This window comes from Sciurus carolinensis, chromosome 3 (genome assembly GCF_902686445.1).
Source record: "Sciurus carolinensis chromosome 3, mSciCar1.2, whole genome shotgun sequence".
In the NCBI taxonomy this organism is placed as follows: domain Eukaryota; kingdom Metazoa; phylum Chordata; class Mammalia; order Rodentia; family Sciuridae; genus Sciurus; species Sciurus carolinensis.
The window spans coordinates 143,983,972-144,011,820 of NC_062215.1; the positions used below are offsets into that span (position 1 = coordinate 143,983,972).

The 27,849-nt window shown below is 37.8% G+C and overlaps 1 protein-coding gene and 1 pseudogene across 2 annotated transcripts in view; both read right to left on the reverse strand.

Annotated features, from left to right (window-relative positions):
• Window positions 1–27,849, reverse strand: part of Hecw2 (HECT, C2 and WW domain containing E3 ubiquitin protein ligase 2) — a 373,687-nt gene that overhangs the window by 239,074 nt on the left and 106,764 nt on the right. The window lies entirely within an intron of this gene.
• Window positions 2,526–27,849, reverse strand: part of LOC124979513 (high mobility group protein B2-like) — a 30,137-nt pseudogene continuing 4,813 nt past the window's right edge.

The following is a 27,849-nucleotide window of genomic DNA, read 5'->3' on the forward strand; positions in this document are numbered from 1 at the left end:
GGTGGTCCACAGGAGAAGTAACTGTTGCTTCTAAACGGGTTGGGGGTTGACAGTTCATAAAGTTTACATGTAAACAGGGAGCATCAGCCCTGGTGGTGGGCTGTGATGGGATGAAGTCAAGGAGTCGATATACAATCAAGAAACACAAAAAAAGTCGTTTTCTCGGTTTCACCCTCAGCTGATTAACTGATTAACTTCTTTTATCTCTTCCTCTCCCCAACCTCCAGTCCTCATAATTGAATTTAGGACATCTCAGAAGTTTTCTTTTATTACTTTATGCAGAGAAATCCTGCAGTGACCTGAGAAGTGAAGGTCTGCCTCCCATGTAGGTTTCCATGGCACTCCACTATGTGTTAAAAGGGAAACAGTGATGGTCCCTTAGCCTAAAGATAGGGCCAAGAACAGGAAACGGGTACTGCCTGCCTAAGCTTCCTCCTACCCCCTGCTCTGATGCACCACAACCAACGCTCAGGCACCCTAAAAGTTCTCCAGCTGACTGCAGAACTACGTTCTAATACAAAGCAACTTGGTCATCTCCACCTCTTCCCCTTCCCACTAGTTTTGCCCAATGCCCACTGCAGCAGCAGAAATCTGCAACTGTTCATTGACTGTGGAATGAATGAGAACACATGGATGAACCAAGGTTTGAAGTCAAGTGAATGATTAATATAGAATAGATAATCCTTGCAAAATAATGATTAAAGTATTTAATTGGATTATATATCAGATAAAGCTGTATGACTATAGGTAAAATTGGCAATTTCTAAAGAGTCTAAAAAAATTCCATTTGTTTCAATGAATCACATTATTTTTTAACTCATTCAATGTATGGTAATTGGATTCCTGCTCCCGAATTCAATGTACTGTAAGAACTTTCATTTTAATTACTTTTTTTTATTGTAAACAAATGGGGTACATCTTGTTTCTCTGGTTGTACATGAAGTAGAAAAATACCATTTGTGTAATCATACATTTACATAGGGTAATGGTGTTTGATTCATTCTGTTATTTATTCCTTCCCCCCACCCCTCCCACCCCTCTTTTCCCTCTATACAGTTCCTTCTTCCTCCATCCTCGCCCCCCTCCCACCCCCCATTATGTATCATCATCTGCTTATCAGCGAGATCATTTGTCCTTTGGTTTTTTGAGATTGGTTTATCTCACTTAGCATGATATTCTCCAATTTCATCCATTTGCCTGCAAATGCCATAATTTTATTATTCTTTATGGTTGAGTAATATTCTATTGTGTGTATATATATATATACACACCACAGTTTCTTTATCCATTCATCAATTGAGGGGCATCTAGGTTGGTTCCACAGTCTGGCTATTGTGAATTGAGCAGCTATGAACATTGATGTGGCTGCATCACTGTAGTATGCTGATTTTAAGTCCTTTGGGTATAGGCCAAGGAATGGGATAGCTGGGTCAAATGGTGGTTCCACTCCAAGTTTTCTAAGGAATCTCGACACTGCTTTCCAGAGTGGCTGCACTAATTTGCAACCCCACCAGCAATGTATGAGTGTACCTTTTTCCCCACATCCTCGCCACCGCCTATTGTTGCTTCGACAAGTCGGCTTAGGATCAGACTTCCTTAACATGACTCCCATAGCACAAGAAATAAAAGCAAGGATCAATAACTGGGATAGATTCAAACTAAAAAGCTTTCTCTCAGCAAAAGAAACTATCAGCAATGTGAAGAGAGAGCCTACGGAGTGGGAGAAAATCTTTGCCACTCATACTTCAAATAGAGCACTAATCTCCAGAATCTATAAAGAATTCAAAAAACTCTACACCAAGAATACAAATCACCCAATCAACAAATGGGCTAAGGAAATGAACAGACACTTCACAGAAGAAGATCTACAAGCAATCAACAGATATATGAAAAAATGTTCAACATCTCTAGTAATAAGAGCAATGCAAATCAAAACCACCCTAAGATTCCATCTCACCCCAATTAGAATGGTGATTATCAAGAATACAAGCATTTTAATTATTAATGAGCAAAATGTATTCAAAGAAAGAAATTCATTCAGTTTATAAATAAAATTAAATTCTTATTTTTGCTTAGAAAGCTATATTATTAAAATTAGAAAAATATCATGGTCTTAATAATCATTTCAAACAAATTAAAATCTCATTAAGTTGCAAACAAGATTTCACTGCTTTTTAATATACATAATTTTATTACAAATTTTTTTTTAAAAAACACAAAATGCAACATCCTAAAAAACCCAAAATTTACTACTGATACTAATACCTACCAGTTTGCTGTGCTACCATACACAAGAAATTAAAGAAACCATTAAATATTTAGGAACATTCCACATCAGAAGCTTTAAAATCTAACTGTATGTAGTAGCCCTTCAAAATCTACAATCTGCATTTTTAAAAAAGTATTTTCTCTACAAAGTATCTTATCAACGATACAAAAATCTGTACAGTTTTTATAAGGAAGCTAATGTTGAGCTGCACTTGCATTCACATTCTTAGCAAAACAGCTGCCTGAGCACACACACACACTCCACACACATCATTACAAGACAGCCATTTATTCTTCATCCTCCTCCTCTTCCTCACCATCTTCACCCTCCACTTCCTCCTCTTCTTCCTCTTCATCTTCTGGTTCACTCTTCTTCTTTGAGCCTGTTGGCCTGCCAGGACCCTTCTTTCCTGCTTCACTTTTGCCCTTAGCACGGTATGCAGCAATATCCTTTTCATATTTCTCCTTCTGCTTAGCTGCCTTCTGTTCGTATGGCTGTGTATCTGTGGTTGACTGCTCAGACCACATTTCACCCAGTTTTTTTGCAGTATCCCCAATGGACACGGCTGGGTGTTCACTTTTGATCTTTGGGCGATGTTCAGAGCAAAATAGGAAGAAAGCAGATGGTGGTCTCTTAGGAGCATTGGGATCTTCCTTCTTTCCTTCTTATCACCTTTGGGAGGAACGTAATTTTTCATCTCCCTATCATGGTGAGCTTTGTCACTTTTTGCCATATCTTCAAACTTTGACTTTTCCTTTGCAGACATAGTCTTCCATCTCTCCGAGCATTTCTTGGAGAATTCAGCAAAGTTGACAGAAGAGTCCAGGTGTTTCTTCTTGTGCTTTTCCCGGCAGGTCTGCAGAAGAAGGCGTGCGAGGACATTTTGCCCCTCAGCTTGTTGGGTCTCCTTTACTCTTGGTGGCAGCCGCAGTCTACCTGGTGGGAGCTCTTTCTCAGAGTCCCGCAGAGCGGCGGGATCGGACAGAGAAGCTTCCTTCCCTGGGCTCCAGCGTGAACTCAAGATTTAACTATTTGTAATGAGAAAATTTTTTCCAAAAGCTATGCATTTATCCATGACCTCATTAATCAATGTTCTCATTTAAAGAAGGATTACAGCATAAGACAAGAGCCGACCCTCTCTAATGGCAAGTCCTTCTGTCATAAAGCATGGGTGACTGGGATTAAGAAGAGAAGAATCATATGTTTTAGCACTTCTCCTCTCCTCCTCTAAGAGGAAGTGTTTCCCTCCCCGCCTTCTGGAAGTATGAGGGCCTTGGCAGACAGCCAGGGTGAAAACCAGAGATATGCTGTGAGCATCCCTCCAGCCTCAACCCAGTGTGCCCGGGACAAGGCCCACGCTGGGCTCTTCCAACACTTTGCTCTCTGCACAGGAGAGTCTGGGTTAGGTTGTGTCACAGTCTTAAAGAATCCTTCATAATACACTAGATAAGTCCAAAGGCCTACTACACAAAACCTAGATAAGGGGCGAAATAAGAAAAGAAGAATTTCAGTTGACCTATAAAACATGGTGCTTAGTCAGAGAGAAACAGAGGAAGAAAGACAGGAGAAAAAACTGTGGGGACTAAGTATAGAGAGCATTTTTTCCTAGGAGATCAGGTGAGGAAGAAGGAAAATGGAAGAGGCAGCTACCAGGAATATGCCAACAGGGAACACATTCAACTACTATTGTCCAATCCAAATCCACTGATCATAACCCACCCATGGAGAGGAGTCCAAACATCATATTTTTAACATGTTCCCCAGTTGATGCTGATGAATGCTGAAATTTGCAAACTGCTGACATAAGAATTCACTAGGTAATATCTATATTAAGCTCCAAGAAAGACCAAATTACAGATTCTACCTTCCTAAGTATATTCAAATTTGTTCAACTAATTTTAAAAAGAATCATGAGTCAATAGAGAGACTACAATCTTTTTAAAAATTTTTTAAATTCTATTGCCCATAAAATTTCAAGGGACATAATTATTTAAACTTAGTGAAAATTTAAATTCACCAGATTTTATTTATTTAGTAAAAAATATGCATGGAACAGTGCAGTATTACATTCAAAAAAATGAAAAATGCCAAGAAGGACTGCCAGGGAAGGGAAGAAAGTCACAGGTAAAGTTTATACTCAGAACTCAGGTCGTTCACTTCTGCTCAGATGCTAGAAACAGGACACCAATTTGTCTCTAACATCCCAACCACAGTTACTAGATCCCAGGCCTATTCCACATATTCACACGACAAACACAAATGATGTCCTGGTAAAGAGACTTGAGAAAAATATTCTCCTATCAATCTTCATGATGTTCATGAAGTACATTCATCATTCTTATATGTACATTAAGTAGCATTATTGTTACCATTTTTGTGGTATCTCATTGGTTTTACTCCAATAGCACCAATTCTAAGATTTGCATACACAGCTCAATAATGCTCTAGCACTGTGCTGTCCAATATAAGAACTCCTGGCCACATGTGACTTTCGAGCATTTAAAATGTGGCTAGTCCAAAATAAGATATGCTGGAAGTATAAAAATGGACACCAGATTTTAAAGCTTAAATAAATTTAAATTTAAATTTTCATCTTTTGGATTTTGGGTTTTGTTTTGTTGTTTCGTGCTGGGAAACCAACCCAGGGACTCCTGCATACCAGGCAAGTGCTCTACTGAGCTACATCCTCATCCCAAATTTTAGATCTTAAAGTCAGGTCTAGGTTTCACATTTTTGAAGTTGTTTTGTGACAGAGTATCACCATGTTGTCCAGGCTGGCCTTAAACGTGGGATCCTACTATCTCAACCTCCAGGGTAGCTAGACTTTATACTTTTTTAATCAACTTTTTGGGAATACAATTTCTTAAAATGAGTTTCTTTTAAGAATTCTGGAACAGAAAATCCAAGATAATGTCCCCTCGCAGAAATCAGGCCTTGAATATTTGACATGTGACTAAGGATTTTGTCCTTCCATGAACATGAAAGAAATATGTGTGCTCATTCAAAAGGCTACTCCTCTCTGCATGGAGACTGGTGGTAGGAGCATTCCTGGGCAAGCTCTTCCTCAGAAAACAATCCTGGGCTTTGTCTATACATAGCCAAATGAGTGTCAGACCCCAGAGCTCTAAGGAAAACACATGGGCCTATAATTTAACCTAATGTATTTTCAGAACATGGCTTTTCAGGGGGTTACTGCCCCATGAGATAATCCTGATTTCAGCAAACCAATTCCAGGACCTGAAAAATCAAAACAGATGAGGGCTGGGGGTGTAAGTCACTGTAGAGCACTTGCCTAGCAGGTGCAAGGCCCTGAGTTCAATCCCCAGGACTGTAAAAATAAATTCATAAATGAAAAGAAGTAAGACTAATAAGCCCCATCCACAAGGACCAGTGAGAACCTGTGATAAAATTGTGACCTCCAGCACCACTAGCATATTTTGGGGAGATTTGCCTTATAATAATAATATAGTAGCTATATTATATATAGCTATAATAATTATAGTTCTGTTTTGAGTAATGTGTTTAGGCAAGTCAGCAAGACCTTGATGTGTCCTTACTCTGATTATATAGACTCTGTAAGCAAGATAATCCACTCACATAGAAAGGGAAGACTTTAAAAGAATGCAGCTGACTAAACTAGCTTTAAACATGTGTACCGAAAGTCTGAATACAAAATGAACTGACTAAAGTACTTCAAACACCAGGTGAGATGGGCAGTGGAGCACAAGCTGTGGGAAGTTTTTATATCAAGCTAAGACTGGGGGAGGGGGGCGGTAAGCATTCTCATCAGGATCCACATAGATGATCCTGAGAGAAACATTCTGACTGACAAATGGTTTTTGATTTTAATGACATTTGTTGATTTTAAATGTAACTTAAAATATCATCTGCTTTAAAGTTTAGTGCTAACTTACATTAGTTTGAGTTCTATTTTTATATAAATTATATTACAGAAAAGTTATGTTTAAATCAGGATGCTCAGGTCAATGAGGGTGAGGTCTTCAGTTTAGAGCTGATCCAAAGCTCATTAGTCCCACCTAATTACAGCACACCTAAGTTTCTGCAGCGGTTTGGGAAGAGGGAATAATAACTCTTGGAAGCTAAAACTTTAAAAACAAAATTATGACACTAAATCTCCTGAAAAACTCCATATAAAACTGCTTCATATTCAGAAAGCATGAAGCCAAGTTAAAATTTGCCAATCTGATTTTATCACAAAATAAGAATTGGGGGACAGGGAAAGAAATATATTTATAGGGTGTTTTCCCTGGTATAAAAATAACACACACCCACTATAAAATTTCAAAAATAGATGAGAAAAGATAAAGAAGAATCTAAATATCACCCATAAGGCTAGCACCCAGAGATGACAGCCCACAGCACTTGGGTCTATAAATACAGGCATAGCTATTTAGATGTATAGATAAGATGAGATCATACTACAAAGCAAAACTGTTTTGTAGCCTGCTTTCTACACAAAGCCAATACAGGCACTCATGTTAATAAACAAAGAAGTGAATCATTCTTTTTAATAGCCATTAACATGACATTATGTGGTGCAGCACAATTTAAACAAGTCCCTAAAGATATGGTTATTTAGATTATTGCTACAAATTGTGCTGCAAATACATTCTTACATTTCATTATTACACACATATCTGATTATGTCCTTAGGATAAGTTCTTAGATTCTAAATTATTGACCAGTGTTCCTAGATTCTTTTTTAGAAGGGCGGTACAGTAGCATTCCCCACCTCAGCAATACAGAAGAGGAGGCTATTTTCTTCCTGAGATCTTCCTCAATGCTGAATGTTTTCCATCTTAGGCGCTATGGATAAAGTAACAGGTGCTAGAAGTCTATAGGTAGGTTCAAATCCCACCTCCGCCTGAACTAGCTCTGTACCTTTGGAAAGACACTCAAACTTTTCTGCAGATTTCTGTAAAACAGGGATTGTTTCATTGCATCTGCCTGAAAGGGTAATTATGAGAATTAAATGAGTCAATAAAATACCTGACACAAAAAGCACTCAATAAGTAAGTCCTCTTATTGCATTAAATAGTATACACCCCAAAGGTAAAAACAAATTTCCTGTTTGGGGTTTAATTTACATTTATTTGATTCTTTCTAGGATTGACCATAGACCCTATTACTTAGATTTTTTCTACATTTTTATTGATGCATTACATTTGCACATAATGGTGGGATTTATTGTTACATACTTACACATGTACACAATATAACTCCTTTTATTCAATTTTTATTAGCCATTTTCATTTCCTAGGCCTATTTTTTAATCACAAGTAATAGTGATTTATCTTTCTGACTTGTTTGTCTGAGATAAGTGCATAGTTTAGAACTTCTAAAACAAAGGAGAGTAATACTAGTAGTATTTATAAATAATAATTATAAATCATTATTATCTCATTCATGACTTCATGGTAATAAAAGCATTTTAAATATTTCAAAATTACATAATATGATAGTATAGACAACTTATTTTGTTTTAATAATTAGTCCTTTAAATACAAATCCTACATTGTTTCTAAACTGTGGCATTCTCTTTGGGGGAAAATTACCTCAATATTTTAATTTAAGCAATCTTTTTTAGTACTGGGAGTACAAGGGATAAAATTTAAAATATTACACTACTATTTGCAAGCAAAATGAATAATATATTTTGTCCAGTGACTCAAAATCATTTATTCTTGTTAATTAAGTATATCATAAATGGTATGCCTTTACGCCATGTACAAACAGAGAAACAACATGTATCCCATTTGTTTACAATAAAAAAAAAGTATATCATAAATAACAGGAAAAAAGTTAGACCACTATTTGAAACCAAAATATTGAAACTTTTACCTTTAAAGGATACATTTTGGTCTAGTATTTTTGATTCCCTATATTTTCATCCTAAAATAGCATATAAATTTCAGAAGAAAGACTCCATTTCTCAAAATGACCCCTATAAACTCGACCCCTGAGAAGGAACATGAATTATTTCTAGATATGAAAGTCTTTATTATAAATCAGGCCCCCTAACTGCTAATTCTCAAAATGAGGTATACTAAAGTCACAAAACATTTAAATATTATTTTTAGTTTAAAAAATTTTATTAAAACTCTATAATAAATCAAAAATTCTTGAAGATTTTCCCCTCACCATCATAAAATATATGATTGTCTGAAGTTATAAATCTAATATATATATATATATATATATATATATATATATATATATATATAAATATCCTGTCATCTATTTACTTTATCCCAGCAAGGGCAATATTACCACACCACTGGCTCCCACTGCCTGTGCCACAGGGCCTTTCAAAACCCCTTTCAATAAACAAAATGCAAATGGCACTGTGGGAGCCATGACTGACCATTTGTCCTCTAAAGAAAGGTGGGAGAAACCTCAGGTGTCAGGCACTGCAGAGAGTTTGAACTTGGGCTGGCTAAAGATTGAGAGATCACTGCAGTCAGCAAATAGGAGTAACCATATCCCAGCAAGTGGTGATAGGGAACAAGGAACAATGATACTTAAGAATGACCAGATTGAGCAGATGGTCTTCCTTTTTACTGCCCTCATGGGACACTTTCCTCGAATAAGGATGAGCATGGCTAAGAAACTGGAATTACTCCTCTACAGAATGTCCGGAATGTCAAATAAAGGAAATTTATTGGATAAACACACAAATTCAACAAAACTAGCCCTCAGAGCACTTAGAAAGCTTTTCAGTAAATGATACTGCAAATTCAAGCAATCCAGTTTTCTTTGTTCTTTCATACACCAAAATATCTGCTACGTGTATGGGTTATTCACTTGGAAGGGCCTAAAGATTCCCAAATAATAGACTTCCTGGTTCATGTGTATGTATTTCTGGGATTCATATTCCTATATCAAGCTCTAAGTAGCCAAGGAATATCTGAATTAAGAATAGAAACTATCTGAAAAAGCATCAGTAGTGCCTACTGAGCGGATATGGCATAAAATTAAGATAAATGTTGAGCTACGGACATGCTTCAGAGAGACATTAGATACATCAGTCTCTGCTCTGATGTCATAAAGATTTTATCATGTCATGTCTCAACATCTCACTATTGCTTCACTTTTACACAAAAATTTAGGATGAAAAGAGCCCTTAGATAGAATCTAGCCTAGACCATTAGTCTGTGAATGACACCACTGTTTCGCTTTCTCAGTGCTGGATGACTTTTTCCAAGGTCAAGTACCTTGTAAGTAATGGTCCTAGAATCAGGACCTAGTTTCTTAATTATGTGTCCCACACGATGGTATTTTATATCTCCACTATATTCTGGTACAAATTATCTTACAGAGTTGTTCAACATATTACCATATGAAATCTTTGGAAAGATTTTCTTTTTAAAAAATTATACTTTTTAAGTATGTGTAGGTTTCTCAGATATTTACCTACAGAATAATACTGTCTACAAACTAGGTCAGAAAATCCAGAAATAAAATAAATTCTCTCAATCTGTTGATAGCATTGCTCCACAACTAACTTCTACTAACTGTGACTATACCTTAGGTCACCTAATCACACTGGTCCTTGATCTTCTCACCTATAAAAATGAAGTGGGCTATATTATCTCCAAGATATCACCAGCTCTCCAAATTTTACATCAGTGACTCGTTTGCAAAACAATACGATCATGTCTCCCACTTCTGTTCTCTTTTCTGTTATTGAACAGTCAAACCCACTGTTACCGTGAAACCTAGAAAGGCCAAATAGAATACTTAGGAAATATGACAAAATATGTCAAAATATGTCAAGGTGTTTATATCTAAACATTGTGGTATTTGATTCAAACAAATAAGCAAAAGGGACAGTAGACACAATTCTTAAAAGCCACCATGGTCTAACAAACTGGAAACTACTTCTCTCTCCCATTCCTTCCTCGTGGCCTATTATATACAATAACTGAATTGCCCAGGTTCTGACAATGAAAAGGTTTTACAATGCCTGGAGTATCTGGCTTGAACTGTTAGTGTGCACACACAGACACACACACACACACACACACACACACACACACGTATGTGCACACACAGTCACAGGCACACACACATATCTCTACCCAAGGGATGAAAATCTGTAGCTTGGCATTATTGAGGCAACTCATAAAACTCTCAAAAGCCCCAGATGGAAAACTAAAAGCAGATGACAAAGTTGACAAGTTTTGTAAACCCACTGATCTAATAACCATATATGTAGATGACTAATTAACTACTAGCTGCTTATTAAGCATTTATTATATATCCAGTACTGTGTTAGGCACTGCAGAGTATACAGAAAAAGAAATGATTCAACCCATGATCTCTGACTGCTTACAGTCCAGTTGGGTAGACAGCAATAAAAAAAAAAAAACAATTTACAGTCCAATACTGCAAACAATTAAGTGTTAAATTCTGTATGTGACTGATGGAGGAGTTCAGAGAAAAGGAGGGCCAATTCAGTTCAGATTAGTCAGGAAAAGCATTCCTGTGATAGTAACACTGAGCCGAGCTGAGTCTTACAGCCAGAGAAGACTTAGCTGAAAAAGATGGGAGATGTTCTGGGCTGGGAGGAACACAGGAATGAGTTTAGAAGTTCAAGCGAGTCTTAGCATAAAAAGAAAATAGTTAATGAGGGAAAAGTTCAGATTAGAGTATAGAGTATAAAGGAATAGATTGGAGTCTAAAGAAAAACTAAGTTGTAGAAGTATAGTGAGGCCAGAGTAGGAAATTCTAGAACAGCAAGAAGAGGCAGTCTTGACACATTAGGAAGCAGAGAACCACTACCAGGTTCAAAAGAACTCAGAAGAGGGAGGATTCAACATTCAACCTAATTAAAAGACCACCTTGTCTTGAGAAATTACTTCGAATAAAGTTAAAACTGGAGTAAACTAAATGAAGATAAAACACACTAAAACTTAGGGATACAGTTATCTCCAAAATGTAAAAGGAGGGCCTTGGAATGCATGTTCAGTCAGGATCCACAGGCCGGTCCCTCGGGCCTCCGCTGCCCCAGAGCAGAAGAAGCAGAACCAAAACTGCAGACACACTCTTTCCTGCGGCAAGGATGCAGCAGTGGGTAAACACCACATAATTACACTGCAGCCTGTCATTTCAAGGGCTTCGTAGAATACCACAAGGCCCTCGGGCATACCCCTGATCATACTAATCTAGAGACTCCTGAGTGGACATGCCACCACCACACAGTCGAATGAATTAGATAGGAAAGTATTCTGAGGCAAAATACTTGAACTAATGCTAATGTTGGCCCAGCTCCCTCCTCCATCTCCTGCCCAGTCTATAAATGTGAGGGAACAGTTGGCAGAGATAAAATGGCCCTCATTTAAAGATGAGTAATAACAAAAAGACAACACAGATAAATGCACCAAAAGAAGAAAAGAAGACAAGAAAGGAAGCAGCAGGCAATAAGCAACATAGAAACAAAAACTTATGTCAGAATTACATTAGGAAACAAAAGAAAATGCCAATACTAAAACCATGAGCACAGGGAACTACTAAAAGTATAGTAAAATACTACTTCACATCCATTAAAGTTTAAAAGACAACAGTGGGTGTTTGCAAAGATACGGAGCAACTGGAATTCTCATACACTGCTAGTCAGAATACTAAATGGTGCAAACATTTTGGAAGAGCTTATTTTTGTTAAGCATACCATGCCAAATAACGATTCTATTCCTAATTATTTACTCAAGAAAAATAAAAACCCATATCCATTCAAATAATTATATATAAGCTGGGTGGGGTCACATGTGCCTGTCCCACTACTTGGGAGGATGAGGCAGAAGAATCACTGGTGCCCAGGAGTTTAAGGGCAGCCTGGGCAAAATAATGAGAATTCATGAAAGAAAGGAAAGAAAAGAGAAGACAAGACTTTACATATAAATGTTCCCTTGCAGCTTTATTTTTCTGTATATATTTATATATTCTATATGTGTGTGTGTGTGTATATACATATATATAAAGACATTTAGGCATTTAGGCATAAGTAAGAGTTCCTTTTTGTAACATAAATTGAAACATATGAAAGAAAGATTAAAAGTTATAACAACGGCTGGGGTTGTGGTTCAGTGACAGAGCACTTGCCTAGCATTGGGTGAGACACTGGTTTGATGCTTAGCATCTCATTAAAATAAACAAATAAAATAAAGGCATTCTGTTCATCTACAATTACAAAAAAAATTTTAACAAAAATTAAAAAATAAACAAAAAATAAAAGTTATAACAATAAGACAGATTATAATTTTGATGAAATGGTTTTATTTAGAATTGAAGTCATATTGAAATCTATTATATTAAAAAAATTTAGGAAAATATGGGGAGAAGAGAAAACAAAAGAGGAAAATATTAATTGAAAATTATATGCTAAATTAATTTTCCCAAATAAAAATAAAATTAAGGATATCAGATGTTTTCATAGACTGGTTTCTATGCACCCTATCATATTTTTCCTCAGTGCAAATTCTATTATATGATCAAGATGACAAAGACATCTCTGGATCCATTAATAGTACTTTCCAGATGGTCAGTTCCTGGTCATTTTTTAATCAGGTCTTAACCAAATAAAATCTTAAAATTTAATATCATCACTCCTTCCCAGAAACAACCAAAACAGGCTTCTTTTTTACTACCAATAGGTCTTCCTTGAAGGCTGCTTACTTACAAAGCAAATGGGTTTGGATTTTTTAGTAAATGATAAATTTACAAATTTCTGAACCCAACCATAAACAACCTCCCCGCCAAAAAAAGGAGCATGAATAAAATGATTTTTCATCACACTTAAAGTTTCTGAGTAACACTGGAATAAATCAGGTCGAAACAACTCTACTTTTTCATCTCAACAAAGATAAGAAAATAAAGCAGAAGGGGGCTGGGGAGATAGCTCAGTCGGTAGAGTACTTGCCTTGTAAGCACAAGGCCCTGGGTTTGAATCCCCAGCACCCCAAAAAAAAAAAAAAAAAAAAGAAAAGAAAGCAGAAGGGGAAGACTTAAGGGAGTGACCTAAGCAAACAAACAGGCATGAACACCAGACCAGGGAAACCAGCTCTCACCTACTGCTCTCCCCTGCTCCAGGGAGACGCCAACACAGGAGGAAAATGCCCCACTCGTACCAGCAGAGAAAGAAGCTGCAAATTCTGCCATTCCTCAGTGCAATGTTGCCAGGGCCTCTGAGTCCTGGTATCAGTTGGACTCATAAGTTCTGCAGTTACTAGTAGCAATTAGTCATGGGGTATGGAATAACCCAGTGCTGTCTTCCCTAATGTCACCGGTAATAGCACATGGCCGAGTAAAAAGCGGGTCTCCCCTCCTTCTCATGAGATTAGAAGGAAAGAAAAAGTAGCAGTGGTTATTGTTAACAGGCATGCATGCTACCAGTTGTACTGGTTAGCCTGGGTTAGTGAATGAGGGATGAGCTATCTGAAAAGAGAAGAGAGATGCCTTAGTGCCTGGAATATTTGGGAAGAAGATGAAACAGATCTAGGATCCAAAAGATTCGTCATGTGAGTCAGGCCACACGCCACCCACTACCACCCCCCACCCTGCAGTAAAAGAAAATAAAATTTGCAACTGCAAAGGGGAATTTTAATAGAAACAAAAGTTGAAAACTACGGGCCTAGGTTTCTTCAGAATACTAATGGAGCCTGGCATCAGTGTGCATTATGACTAAAACTGTAGTAATTGCAGAGAGGGTGCTAATTTTTTCATCATTGTTTTTAACGTGCTTATATAATATTCTATTTTATATTACAAAGTGAAACCACTTCCAAGATAATTAAATGAACTGCCTGATCCTTTTGCTCTTTGAATTCTATTAGACAAAGTAGTTCCTTGCCGCAGTGCTCCTCACCCTGAGACTTCCTAAGGTTTAACCTGACAAGGCCAGTCTGTCCAGTGATGCTCCTTCCTCTGAAGATCCAAAGGGGCACCTGAAACCAACCAGCCATGTTCATTATCGGGGCTTCATATCTACACAGGAAATAAAAATCTAACTGAGCTGAAAGCTTCACCTAAAGGACTTTGTACTATTTTGAGCTACTTCCCCATCCTTCCTCCTCCCTCCTCCACCTATGAAGAGTCAGGTCCTTTTATTTTACTTTCAAATCTGTGCCGAAGCTTTTCCGAATCTCTTTTCCAGTACTTTCCAAGAGGGATACATTAAAACTGCCACCCACTCTGGGGACCATTATCATCTCAACTGCTTCCAATTTTGTTCTCGATCTCTCAACATGAAACATTAGGAGAGCGGCACCTAAGAAAACACATGCTGCCACTTCAGCACCAGCTGTTACTGCCTCATCTCAACTCATCTCAACACCCCCCAGAACTCCCATGTGAAGAACTGCACCTTAGGTAGGAGGCAAAAAATTAGTATAGGACCAGGGCCCCCTAATAATGCTGAGTGTTAGAATCATATAATCTAAGGCCCATCAGTATTTTTATTTTGAACCCTTTTACTAACCATAAAGACTCCAGCAAAATGAGAGCAGGCCCTATTTCCTTTCAAGACATCAAATGACAGGTTTTTGGTGACTAAGCTCAAACATTCAATCCACTTTTCATTACAGAACAACCAAGAAAGAGAAAGAGTCGAAGGATAACCTGAAGTATAATTCCCAGGATTTGCGAACAAGAGGCAAAAACAGAGTCCATCATTAATCTCACTGGTCACACTAAAACCTCCAAGAATTCAGGGGAGCCAAAAGGTTACTGCCATGATAATTTTTTAATGCGTATGTTAGGGAAAAGGATGATAAATCTCCAAATAGGTTAAGATTGCGCGCTTGTAAACCATTCGCTTAAAGAAGGAGAGGCAAATATTTGTCTATAATCGGACAGGCAGTTTGATGAGCCCCTCAGTGGAAGAGGAACAACCCCAGCACGGCTTTAGAGTCAGCATGTTTTATTTCTTACTAACAAATTAAAGAATTTGGCGATAATTTTTTTTTAAGCAGATGGATCGGAATATTTTGGGAAATGCTAAGGGGCTGTTTGCTATTGCTTTTTAGAACCTCAAGGTTTAAAAATAAGATTTTGGCTAATGTAGTCTTCTTCCAAATTCAGCAGTGTTTATTAAAGGCAACAGACATTGCTTTAACTTTCTTATCTAGATTGATCTGTGAAGTAAAAGCTTAAATTGGGAATTAAAGTTCAAATAATTAAAATCATGCTGGAATCAATCTCCTTAGTCCTCCAAAGTTGGAAGAATGAATTAAAAAATAACCATATGCCTAGACAACATGGGCTCAGCCTTCGTCAAAAATTTTAGGTCACCCTTCAGGTGAATTCATCAATTCTTCTGCTACTTTTAAGCTTATTCTCAATTTAGAGAAGTTGTCTTATATTTTACTTTGTCTATGATAAAGATTTGTGAATGTCCTCTAAAATACCTGTGCTCACATTAAAGTCAAATGAATTGGCATTTCCTAAAAGTGCCAGGCAAACCCCTGGCCACTCTGGTTGACCATTGATCCAAAAGAACATTAATAAAAATGAAGCTTCTCAGTTTATTACTCTAAATTACTTTAGCTTTGCTCAATTCCACTGGAAACACAATGGAATTATTCCCTTTTCTTTGGCCCTTTCTTTAGATCAATCATCCGGTCAATATTTATTAAACAATCTGATCTGTGCAATCCTTCCAAGAAATTACTTTCATAGGCTATCCAAATATATAGCTACAAATCTTTGTACAGATCCAATACCATAATCTCTTAATTGACTCTCTTAACATAGTATTTTACAAGAATTTTTTAAAAAAATTTTAGTTGTAGATGGACACAATACCTTTATTTTATTTATTTATTTTTATCTGATGCTGAGGATCGATCCCAGTGCCTCACACATGCCAGGCAAGAGCTCTACCACTGAGCCACAGTCCCAGTTCAAGAATTTTTTTAAAAAAAAGCTGAAAAGCTAGGCTAATGGCTAATAATTCTCTTCACAACACCCATATGCCAGGAGAACCCAATGATCAAATAAATTGAACCTCCCCACTCTACCCATGAGCCTGTGAGGGAAATCATGTTATCAAAACCAATTAATACTTGGTTTGTGAGATTCGGGTAATGTATTCAAAAGTGGGGAATCCCTTTAAGCAGCAGGCTGGAGCTGACTCTATCACCAGCTCAGGAGCCATTTCTTCCCAACCACAAATTGCCAGCTGAAACAAGCCACGATGCAAGTATTTATACTTGTGTGACTTTTCTCCAAATATTTCCATTTTCAAAGAGTTATCCAAATCTATCCTGTTCTTGGGTTTAGATAGTCGAAGGTTAGCTAGCTTGAGTTACTTTTTATGTTAAGAAATTATTACTTGTAAGAAATAGTAAAACCTTGTAAAAACAAAAAATTATGAGATTTCCAGTTCTAGGGGAACTTCCAAAGTATTCAGAGGGCCAAGACATGGGAAATAAGAAGTAGGTGCATTCAGTACTACCCTTGGGCAAGATGGATGGACAACAGAAATCCAATCATTTGAAACCACATCCAGGAGAGTTCAGAGAAAAAAGAGAAGTGGTATTGGAAGCAGATAATAATTGATGGTTATGATACCAGTCACCAAGAAAGAGTGGAAAATACAAAACAGATAGAAAAACAGGAAAAAGAATAAGGTGAGCTGAAAATGAACTTTGGGCCAGAATAGGGTCTCCTGCAGAGCCAGACAGGCCAATGGAGCTACTGAAGTTCTATGAAAAAAGTGATAAAGAAAAATAACAGAATGAGACAATCATCATTACCCTACGTACATGTATGATTACACAAATTGTATGACTCTACTTCATGTACAACCGGATAAATAAGTTGTACCCCATTTGTTTACAACGAATGAAAATAAATAAATTTAAAAAAACATAATAGTAACAACAATAGCAAAAAAAAAGAGTGATAAGGAAATATTTTAGAAATATACTTTCAAATTTTGCTCAACTCCTTGTTTTTCTGATCTTTAACTCTTTTATGACCTCTGATAACCTGAAACTCCTTCGTTTTCAGACTTAAAAAACTACAACTTGCACTGGCATGCTGGCATGGTAGCTCTGAGCCTCCTGCTAGCATATACATGCTTTAAAAAAAAAGAGGTTTAGAATGAACTTCAACCTAACCTTTGTTTTCAGTAAATTATAAACCATTACAATAAATGAAGGCAATCCTCATCTTTGACATTTAGAAAGAATGTCCATATATATGCTTTAAACCATTCACTGGAAACCTCAAATGCCTCTTCCCACAGAAAATTAATTCTTCCTCATCTTTGTGCCTGATACATATTCTACAACTACTGGTCTTCATGGTATTACTCCTAGCCTTTACAGACTCTGTAATCACATTGCATGGGAGAGATGGAGAGAGAGGAGGCAAAAGGGGAGGAGAAGCTGCGCCTATTCATTGAGAGCTTCCACTGGGCCTTTCTGCAGATCACATTTAACCCTCACAGCAATTCATGAGATAGGAAGAAACTGAGGCTCAAGTCAATACTTTAATCATTGCACTTACTATCATTCCAATTTGGGCTTCAGCTTGTGACTCCTTCCTAGGCTCTAAGGACCCTACATGCAAGAAATGCCTGCCACATGTTTTTATAACCCCAGTTTGCTATATGGACACTATGGTATTCAACAGAAATTTGTTGAAAAGTAACAACGTTAGAAATGGTAATTCATGTTCCAGGTTAAACTTGAAAAGTTATACTAAAAGAGTAATTCTGGGTCTTGACAATACAAATTATTACAACATAAAAATGAGAAAGGAAAGATTTTTTCCCCATTTCTGGGCTATCTTTATCCCACCCTCCTTATTTCTCTTTTTTACTAAATGAATTTCATGCATTCTCTAGTTCAATCCTGGCCTAAAGTGTCCATGTTGTGAAATTTTTCTTCTCTTGCAAAATATTTTTATAGAACAGCAAATATCAAATATATGTGAGTGAGCATCTGCATATCAGAGAGAACATTTGGCCTTTGGTTTTTGGGGATTAGCTAATTTCACTTAGCATGACAGTCCCCAGTTCTATCCATTAGCCATAATTTCATTCTTCTTTCTGGCTGAGTGATAGTCCATTGTGTACAAGTACCATATTTTCTTTATCCATTCATCAGTTGAAGGGCACCTAGGTGGTTCCATAGTTTAGCTATTGTGAATTGAGCTGCTATGAACATTGATATGGCTGCATCTCTGTAGTATGCTGATTTTAAGTCCTCTGGGTATAGGCAAGGAGTGGGATAGCTGGGTCAAATGGTGGTTCAATTCCAAGTTTTCTAAGGAATCTCCACACTGCTTCCCGGAGTGGTTGCATCAATTTGCATCCCCACCAGCAATATATGAGTGTACCTTTTTCCCCACATCCTCGCCAACATTTATAGTTACTTGTATTCTTGATAATTGCCATTCTGACTGGAGTGAGATGGAATCTCAGTGTAGTTTTAATTTGCATTTCTCTAATTGCTAGTGATATTGAACATTTTTTCATATATTTGTTGACCATTCATACGACTTCTGTGAAGTGTATATTCAGCAGTTCCTTTGCCCATTTATTGATTGGGTTATTTGGTTTTTTTTTTTTTGGTTTTAAGTTTTTTGAGTTCTTTATATATTCTGGAGATTAATGCTCTACCTGAGGTGCAGGTGGCAAAAGATTTTCTCCCATTCTGTAGACTCTCTCTCTTCATTTTCTTTATTGTTTCCTTGGCTGTAAGAAACTTTTTAGTTTAATTTTATCCAATTTATTGATTCTTTTTTTTTTTTTTTTTTTACGTTTACATAGGGTAATGATGTTTATTTTATTTTTCCCCTCCCCCCCACCCCTCCCACCCCTCCCACCCCTCTTTTCCCTCTACACAGTCCTTCTTTCCTTCATTCTTACCGCTCTCCTTAGCCTAACTCTAAACCTAACCCTAAACCTAATGCTAGCCCCTCCCACCCCCCATTATATGTCCTCATCCGCTTATCAGCGAGATCATTCGTCCTTTAGTTTTTGAGATTGGCTTATCTCACTTAGCATGATATTCTCCAATTTCGACCATTTGCCTACAAATGCCATAATTTTATCATTCTTCATTGCAGAGTAATATTCCATTGTATAAATATGCCACAGTTTCTTTATCCATTCATCAACTGAAGGGCATCTAGGTTGGTTCCACAATCTGGCTATGGTGAATTGAGCAGCAATGAACATTGATGTGGCTGTATCTCTGTAGTATGCTGATTTTAAGTCCTTTGGGTATAGGCCAAGGAGTGGGATAGCTGGGTCAAATGGTGTTTCCATTCCAAGCTTTCTGAGGAATCTCCACACTGCTTTCCAGAGTGGCTGCACTAATTTGCAACCCCACCAGCAATGTATGAGTGTTCCTTTTTCACCACATCCTCGCCAACACCTATTGTTGCTTGTATTCTTGATAATCGCCATTCTAATTGGGGTGAGATGAAATCTTAGGGTGGTTTTGATTTGCATTTCCCTTATTACTAGGGATGTTGAACATTTTTTCATATATCTGGTGATTACTTGTACATCTTCTTCTGTGAAGTGTCTGTTCATTTCCTTAGCCCATTTGTTGATTGGATTATTTGTATTCTTCGTGTAGAGTTTTTTGAGTTCTTTATAGATTCTGGAAATTAGCGCTCTATCTGAGGTATGGTTGGCAAAGATATTCTCCCACTCTGTAGGCTCTCTCTTCACATTTCTGATAGTTTCCTTTGCTGAGAGAAAGCTTTTTAGTTTGAATCTATCCCAGTTGTTGATTCTTGCTTTTATTTCTTGTGCTATGGGAGTCCTGTTAAGGAAATCTGATCCTAAGCCAACAAGTTGAAGATTTGGACCTACTTTTTCTTCTATAAGATGCAGGGTCTCTGGTCTGATTCCGAGGTCCTTGATCCATTTTGAGTTGAGTTTTGTGTAGGGTGAGAGATAGGGGTTTAATTTCATTCTATTGCATATAGTTTTCCAGTTTTCCCAGCACCATTTGTTCAAGAGGCTATCTTTTCTCCATTGCATATTTTTGGACCCTTTGTCTAGTATGAGGAAATTGTATTTATTTGGGTTTGTGTCCATGTCCTCTATTCTGTACCATTGATCTACCTGTCTATTTTGGTACCAATACCATGCCGTTTTTGTTACTATTGCTTTGTAGTAGAGTTGAAGATCTGGTATTGCAATACCCCCTGCTTCGCTCTTGCTACTGAGGATTGCTTTAGCTATTCTAGGTTTTTTATTCTTCCAGATGAATTTCATAATTGCTTGCTCTATTTCTGCAAGGTACATCATTGGGATTTTAATTGGAATTGCATTGAATCTGTATAGAACTTTAGGTAGTATAGCCATTTTGACGATATTAATTCTGCCTATCCAGGAACATGGGAGATCTTTCCATCTTCTAAGGTTTTCTTGAATTTCTTTCTTTAGTGTTCTGTAGTTCTCATTGTAGAGGTCTTTCACCTCTTTTGTGAGATTGATTTCCAAGTATTTTATTGTTTTCAATGCTATTGTGAATGGGGTAGTTTTCCTAATTTCTCTTTCTGAAGATTCATCACTTATGTATAAAAATGCACTGGATTTATGAGCATTGATCTTGTAACCTGCTACTTTACTGAATTCACTTATGAGTTCTAAAAGTTTTCTGGTGGAATTTCCAGGTTCCTCTAAATATATAATCATGTCATCAGCGAACAGGGATAGTTTGAGTTCTTCTTTTCCTATTCGTATCCCTTTAATTTCTTTGGTTTGTCTGATTGCTCTGGCTAGAGTCTCAAGGACGATGTTGAATAGAAGCGGTGAAAGAGGGCATCCCTGCCTTGTTCCAGTTTTTAGGGGGAACGCTTTCAGTTTTTCACCATTTAGAATGATATTAGCCATGGGCTTAGCGTAGATGGCCTTTATAATGTTTAGGAATGTTCCCACTACCCCAATTTTTTCTAGTGTTTTGAGCATGAAGGGATGCTGTATTTTATCAAGTGCTTTTTCTGCATCTATTGAAATAATCATGTGATTCTTAACTTTAAGTCTGTTGATATGGTGAATGACATTTATTGATTTCCGAATGTTGAACCAACCTTACATCCCTGGGATAAAACCCACTTGATCGTGGTGCACTATCTTTTTAATATATATTTGTATGCGATTTGCTAAAATTTTGTTGAGAATTTTTGCATCGATGTTCATTAAGGATATTGGTCTGAAATTTTCTTTCCTCGATGTGTCTCTGTCTGGTTTAGGTATCAGGGTGATATTGGCTTCATAGAACGAGTTTGGTAGGGTTCCCTCCTCTTCTATTTCATGGAATAGTTTGAGAAGTATTGGAATGAGCTCTTCTTTAAAGGTTTTGTAGAACTCGGCTGAGAACCCATCTGGTCCTGGACTTTTCTTTGTTGGTAGGCTTTTGATGACCTCTTCTATTTCATTGCTTGAAATTGGTTTATTTAAGTTGTGTATGTCCTCCTCGTTCAGTTTAGGTAGTTCATATGTCTCTAGAAATTTGTTGATGTCTTCGAGGTTTTCTGTTTTGTTGGAGTATAGATTTTCGAAATAGCTTCTAATTATGTTTTGTATTTCACTCGTGTCTGTTGTGATGTTTCCTTGTTCAGTCCGAATTTTAGTAATTTGAGTTTTCTCCCTCTTTCTCTTTGTTAGTGTGGCTAAGGGTTTATCAATTTTATTTATTTTTTCAAAGAACCAACTATTTATTTTGTTAATTTTTCCAATTGTTTCTTTTGTTTCGATTTCGTTGATTTCGGCTCTGATTTTAACTATTTCCTGTCTTCTACTACTTTTGGTATTGGTCTGCTCTTCTTTTTCTAGTGCTTTGAGCTGTAGTGTTAAGTCGTTTATTTGTTGATTTCTACTTCTTTTTTTGAATGCACCCCATGAAATAAATCTTCCTCTAAGTACTGCTTTCATAGTGTCCCAGATATTTTGATATGATGTGTCTTTGTTCTCGTTTACTTCTAAGAATTTTTTATTTCCCTCCTGATGTCTTCTGTTATCCATTCATCATATAATAGTGTATTATTTAGTCTCCAGGTATTGGAGAAGTTTCTGTTTTTTATTCTGTCATTTATTTCTAATTTCAATCCATTATGATCTGATAGAGTACAAGGTAGTATCTCTATCTTCTTGTATTTACTAACAGTAGCTTTGTGGCATAAAATATGGTCTATTTTAGAGAAGGATCCATGTGCTGCTGAGAAGAAAGTGTATTCGTTCTTTGTTGGATGGTATATTCTATATATGTCCATTAAGTCTAAATTGCTGATTGTGTTGTTGAGATCTATAGTTTCTTTATTCAATTTTTGTTTGGACGATCTATCCAGTGGTGAGAGAGGTGTGTTAAAATCGCCTAGTATTATTGTGTTGTGGTCTATTTGATTTCTGTAATTGAGAAGGATTTGTTTGACGTACGTGGATGAGCCAATGTTCGGGGCATAGATATTTATGATTGTTATGTCTTGCTGATTTATGCTTCCCTTAAGCAGCATGTAATGTCCTTCTTTATCCCTTCTGACTAGTTTTGGTTTGAAGTCCACATTATCTGAGATGAGGATGGATACTCCAGCTTTTTTGCTGTGTCCGTGTGCATGGTATGTTTTTCCCCATCCTTTCACCTTTAGTCTATGGGTGTCTCTTTCTATGAGATGAGTCTCTTGCAGGCAGCATATTGTTGGATTTTTCTTTTTAATCCAATCTGCCAGTCTGTGTCTTTTGATTGATGAATTCAGGCCATTAACATTCAGGGTTATTATTGTGATATGATTTGTATTCCCAGTCAATTGACTCATATTTGTTTTTGACATGATTTGGTTTCTCCTTTATTTGGCTATTCCTTTAGGCTAGCGCCTCCTGTTGCTGATTTGCATCGTTGTTTTTCATCTCTTCCTCATGGAATATTTTGCTGAGAATGTTCTGTAATGCTGGCTTTCTTTTTGTAAATTCCTTTAGCTTTTGTTTATCATGGAAGGATCTTATTTCATCGTCAAATTTGAAGGTAAGTTTTGCTGGGTATAAGATTCTTGGTTGGCATCCATTTTCTTTCAGGGCTTGGTATATGTTGTTCCAGGCCCTTCTAGCTTTTAGGGTCTGGATTGAAAAATCTGCTGATATTCTTATTGGTTTCCCCCTGAATGTAATTTGGTTCTTTTCTCTCGCGGCCTTTAAAATTCTGTCTTTATTTTGTATGTTAGGTATTTTCATAATAATGTGCCTTGGTGTGGGTCTGTTGTAATTTTGTATGTTTGGAGTTCTATAAGCCTCTTGTACTTGGTTTTCCATTTCATTCTTCAGATTTGGGAAATTTTCTGTTATTATTTCATTGAATAGATTGTTCATTCCTTTGGTTTGTTTCTCTAAGCCTTCCTCAATCCCAATAATTCTCAAATTTGGCCTTTTCATGATATCCCATAGTTCTTGGAGATTCTGTTCATGATTTCTTACCATCTTCTCTGTTTGTTCAACTTTGTTTTCAAGGTTAAATATTTTGTCTTCAATGTCTGAGGTTCTGTCTTCCAGGTGTTCTATCCTATTGGTTATGCTTTCTATGGAGTTTTTAACTTGGTTTATTGTTTCCTTCATTTCAAGGATTTCAGTTTGGTTTTTTTTCAGTATCTCTAACTCTTTATTGAAATGATCTCTTGCTTCCCGTATTTGGTCTTTTAACTGTTGATTGGTGCGATCATTTAATGCCTGCATTTGCTCTTTCATCTCCTCCTTCAATGCCTGCATTTGCTCTTTCATCTCCTCATTAGCTTCCCTGATCGTTTTAATTACGTACATTCTGAACTCCCTTTCTGACATTTCTTCTGCTGTGCTGTCATTGGGTTTTATTGATGTAGTATCTAGGTTTGTTTGGGACATTTTCTTCCCTTGTTTTCTCATAATGGTCAGTTGTCAGTGGGACCCTGAGATATTGCAGTTTTCCACTATTGGCTTATAGTGTCCCAGTAGATTTCCAGTGTATCACCTCCCAGCCTTCAGTAGCCTGATGTCTTGGAGGAATCTGATAAAGCAGCTCATTCGAAGAAAACTGCCCCTAGCCCCCTACTGGTTCCACGTTTTGGAACTGGCTCTGTGCGGAAATGCTCTCACTGTGGGCCTGCACCGTGCAGCTGGCCGTGTGGGAAGAGCCCACTGCCGGAGTGTGGAAGACTACCTTGGGCAGACTCTAGCTGCCCTGCCCGGCTCCGCTAAGCCACCTCTATCTGGGCCTGCCACCCGGGCTGAGCTTTACCCAGTGGGCAGACTCACCCGTGGCTCTATTTCAGTCCGAGTCTCTCTATGCCTCCCCCTCTTAGCTCCTGGGTTCTGGAGCGACCGGGGGTGCAGTCTCCCTCTAGGCCACCATCTTGGATCGCCCCGTGAAGAGAGCCCGCAGCCGGAGTGGGCAGAGCCGCCTGAAGAGGTCTCTGGCTGCCCTGCCCTGATCCCTGAGGCTGCTTACAGATCGAGGCTCTCCGCTGGTTCTTTGCAGGAGTACACTGCGCTGCAGTGTCTCCGGGACTCGGAGCCTGCTCTGGTCAGAAAGGCTCCCACTAGCGGGCCAGTTCCGTTCCGAGAACCTGGAGAAGCTGGCTGTGTGGGCGGGGCCCACCGCCGGAGTGCACAGGACTGCCTGTGGATGACTCTAGCTGCCCTGCCCGGCTCCGATAAGCCACCTCTATCTGGGCCTGCCACCCGGGCCGAGCTTTACCCAGTGGGCAGACTCACCCGTGGCTCCACTTCAGTCCGAGTCTCTCAATGCCTCCCCTTCTTAACTCCTGGGTTCTGGAGCGACTGGGGGTGCAGTCTCCCTCTAAGCCGCCATCTTGGATCGCCCCGTGAAGAGAGCCCGCAGTCGGAGTGGGCAGAGCCGCCTGAAGAGGTCTCCGGCTGCCCTGCCCTGATCCCTGAGGCTGCTTGCAGATCCCAATTTATTGATTCTTGATTTTGCTTCTTGTGCTTTGGGAGTCTTGTTGAGGAATGCAGATCCTAAGCCAACATGATGGGAAGTTGGGCCTACTTTTTCTTCTAGTGGACACAGGGCCTCTGGTCTAACACCTAGGTTCTTACTAACACATTTTTCTTTTTCTTTTTTTTTTTTTTTGCGGTACTGGGGATCGAACTCAGGGCCTTGTGCTTGCAAGGCAAGCACTCTACCAGCTGAGCTATCTCCCCATCCCACACCTAGGTTCTTGATACACTTAGAGTTGAGTTTTGTGCAGGGTGAGAGATAGGGGCCTAATTTCATTTTGTCACATATGTATTTCCAGTTTTCTAAGCAGGCTTGTTGAAGAGTCTATCTTTCCTCCAATGTATGTTTTTGGCGCTTTCGTCAAGTATGAGATAATGGTATTTATGTGGGTTTGTCAGACAATCCACTTTTTCATTGATGGTTAATAGTTTCACATCCAGAGTTATAGATTTTCTAAGTATATGAAGGCATAAGGTCTTCCTTCAAAACAACTGAAGAGAAGCAAAAATCTGTAAGATGGGAACTGGAGTGGAGACCAAGGAAGCAAAGGGAAGGATGATATAAATACATGCAGGTTGTCTAAACCCAGCCTGCAGGTGTGAAGATCATGATGGGAAGCCTGAGTTGCTGTTTCATTCCTACATTTACCTGCCTCATCCTTCCCTTCAGCCTTTTGTTTGCAAAATGTCTTTCAGCAGGCTAGTGACTCCTTACTTACATCCTTATCAAAAAAGCAACAATTCTTTGCAAAGAGGAGGGAAAATGAAGACATGGGTGTGCACCATATTATATTTTATACTTTTTGCATTTCTTAAATATTTCATAATAAAATATTAAGACCTTGTCCTGGTAAATTGGTAACCACATTCCTTAATAGATAACTGACAGCTATTGATGGTGACCAGAAGTTATATTCAACTCATATGCATTCTTTTTTTTTTTTTTTTTTTTTTTTTTTTTTTTTTTGCAGTGCTGGGGATCAAACCCAGGGCCTTGTGCTTGCAAGGCAAGCACTCTACCAACTGAGCTATCTCCCCAGCCCTCATATGCATTCTTAAGTGTGCTAACTGGGGCTGGGGTTGTGGTTCAGTGGTAGAGTGCTTGCCTAGCATGTGTAAGGCACTGGGTTTGATCCTCAGCACCACATAAAAATAAATAAATAAAATAAAGGTATGGTGTCCATCTACAACTAAAACAAAATATTTTTTTAAAAAAAGTGTACAAACCATCACATTTTTCAAAAATAACAAACTGAAATTAGTATTATAGTTCAAAAAGAACCATTTGGGTGCACTGAATGATCTTTTGCTTTCTAAATCAGTGGTTGCTAAGGTGGAGAAGATTGGCTACAGGAAGAAAATATTGGAACTTACATGGTTTCTTTGTTGTTGTTGTTTTTCATAACATCTTTTAACTTTCTAGGTTTAATCTATTGCCTTTCTTCCTTCCTTTCTTTGTTCCATTTTTTTTTTTTTTTTTTTTTTTTTTTTTTTGGTGGTGCTGGGAATCCAAACCAGGGACTTACACATTCTAGGAAGTAATCCACCCCCTGAGGTACACCCTCACCCCTGTTGTATAATACACATAACAAACGCAAATGTGAATTGATTTATAAAACATACACCTGCACAGCAGTAGGTATATGCCATTTAAACTGGGGAGGAGGGGGCACTCATCTGCTACAGTTCTTTTTTTTTTATTGGCATATTATAATTATACACAACAATGGGATTTACGGTTACATATTTCTATATGCACATAATATAACAGTATAATTCAGTCAATTTCATTCCCCAGCACCTCCATCTGCCCTATCACCTTCCCCTGGTTCCCTCCTTCCAATCCACTAGTCTCCCTTCTATTTTCATGAGACCCTTCCACACACACACACATACCTTTTCTTTTTTCTTTTTTTCTCTCTAGCTCCCACATATGAGAGAAAATACTCAACCCTTGACTCTCTGAGTTCTACTTACTTCACTCAGCATGATTTTCTCCATTTCTGTTCATTTACCAGCAAATAACATAATTTCATTTGTTTGGTGACTGAATGAAACTCCACTGTGTATATATACCACATTATCTATATCCATTCATCTGTTGATGAACCTAGGCTGGTTCCATAATTTGGCTACTGCAAATTGTGCTGCTATAAATATGGGTACGCATGTATCATTGACTTTAATTCTTTAGGCTAGATACTGCAGAGTGGTATAATAGGTCATTTGGTGGTTCCATTCCTAATATGTTTTATTAGTGCATTATAATTATACATAATATTGGAGTTCTTCTTGACATAATTATACAAGTATGGAATTTAATTTGTTCAGTCCTCAGTATTTCCTTTCCCCCCACGTTCTCCCTCCCCCTGCCCTTTCCTTTATTCTCCAGGTTTTCTTCTATTTACTTTTATTCTTTTTAAGTTAGTGACCATAAATATACATAAAGATGAAATTCACTGTGCTATTTTCATATACATACATAGGATAGGTTGGTCAGTTTCATTCCACCATTCCTTCCTTTCTCCCATCTCTTCTCCTTCTCCCTCAATCCCCTTCCTTTACTTGTTTTCTCTTCTATTTTCATGGAATCCCCATCCCCTTCTCTGTCTTC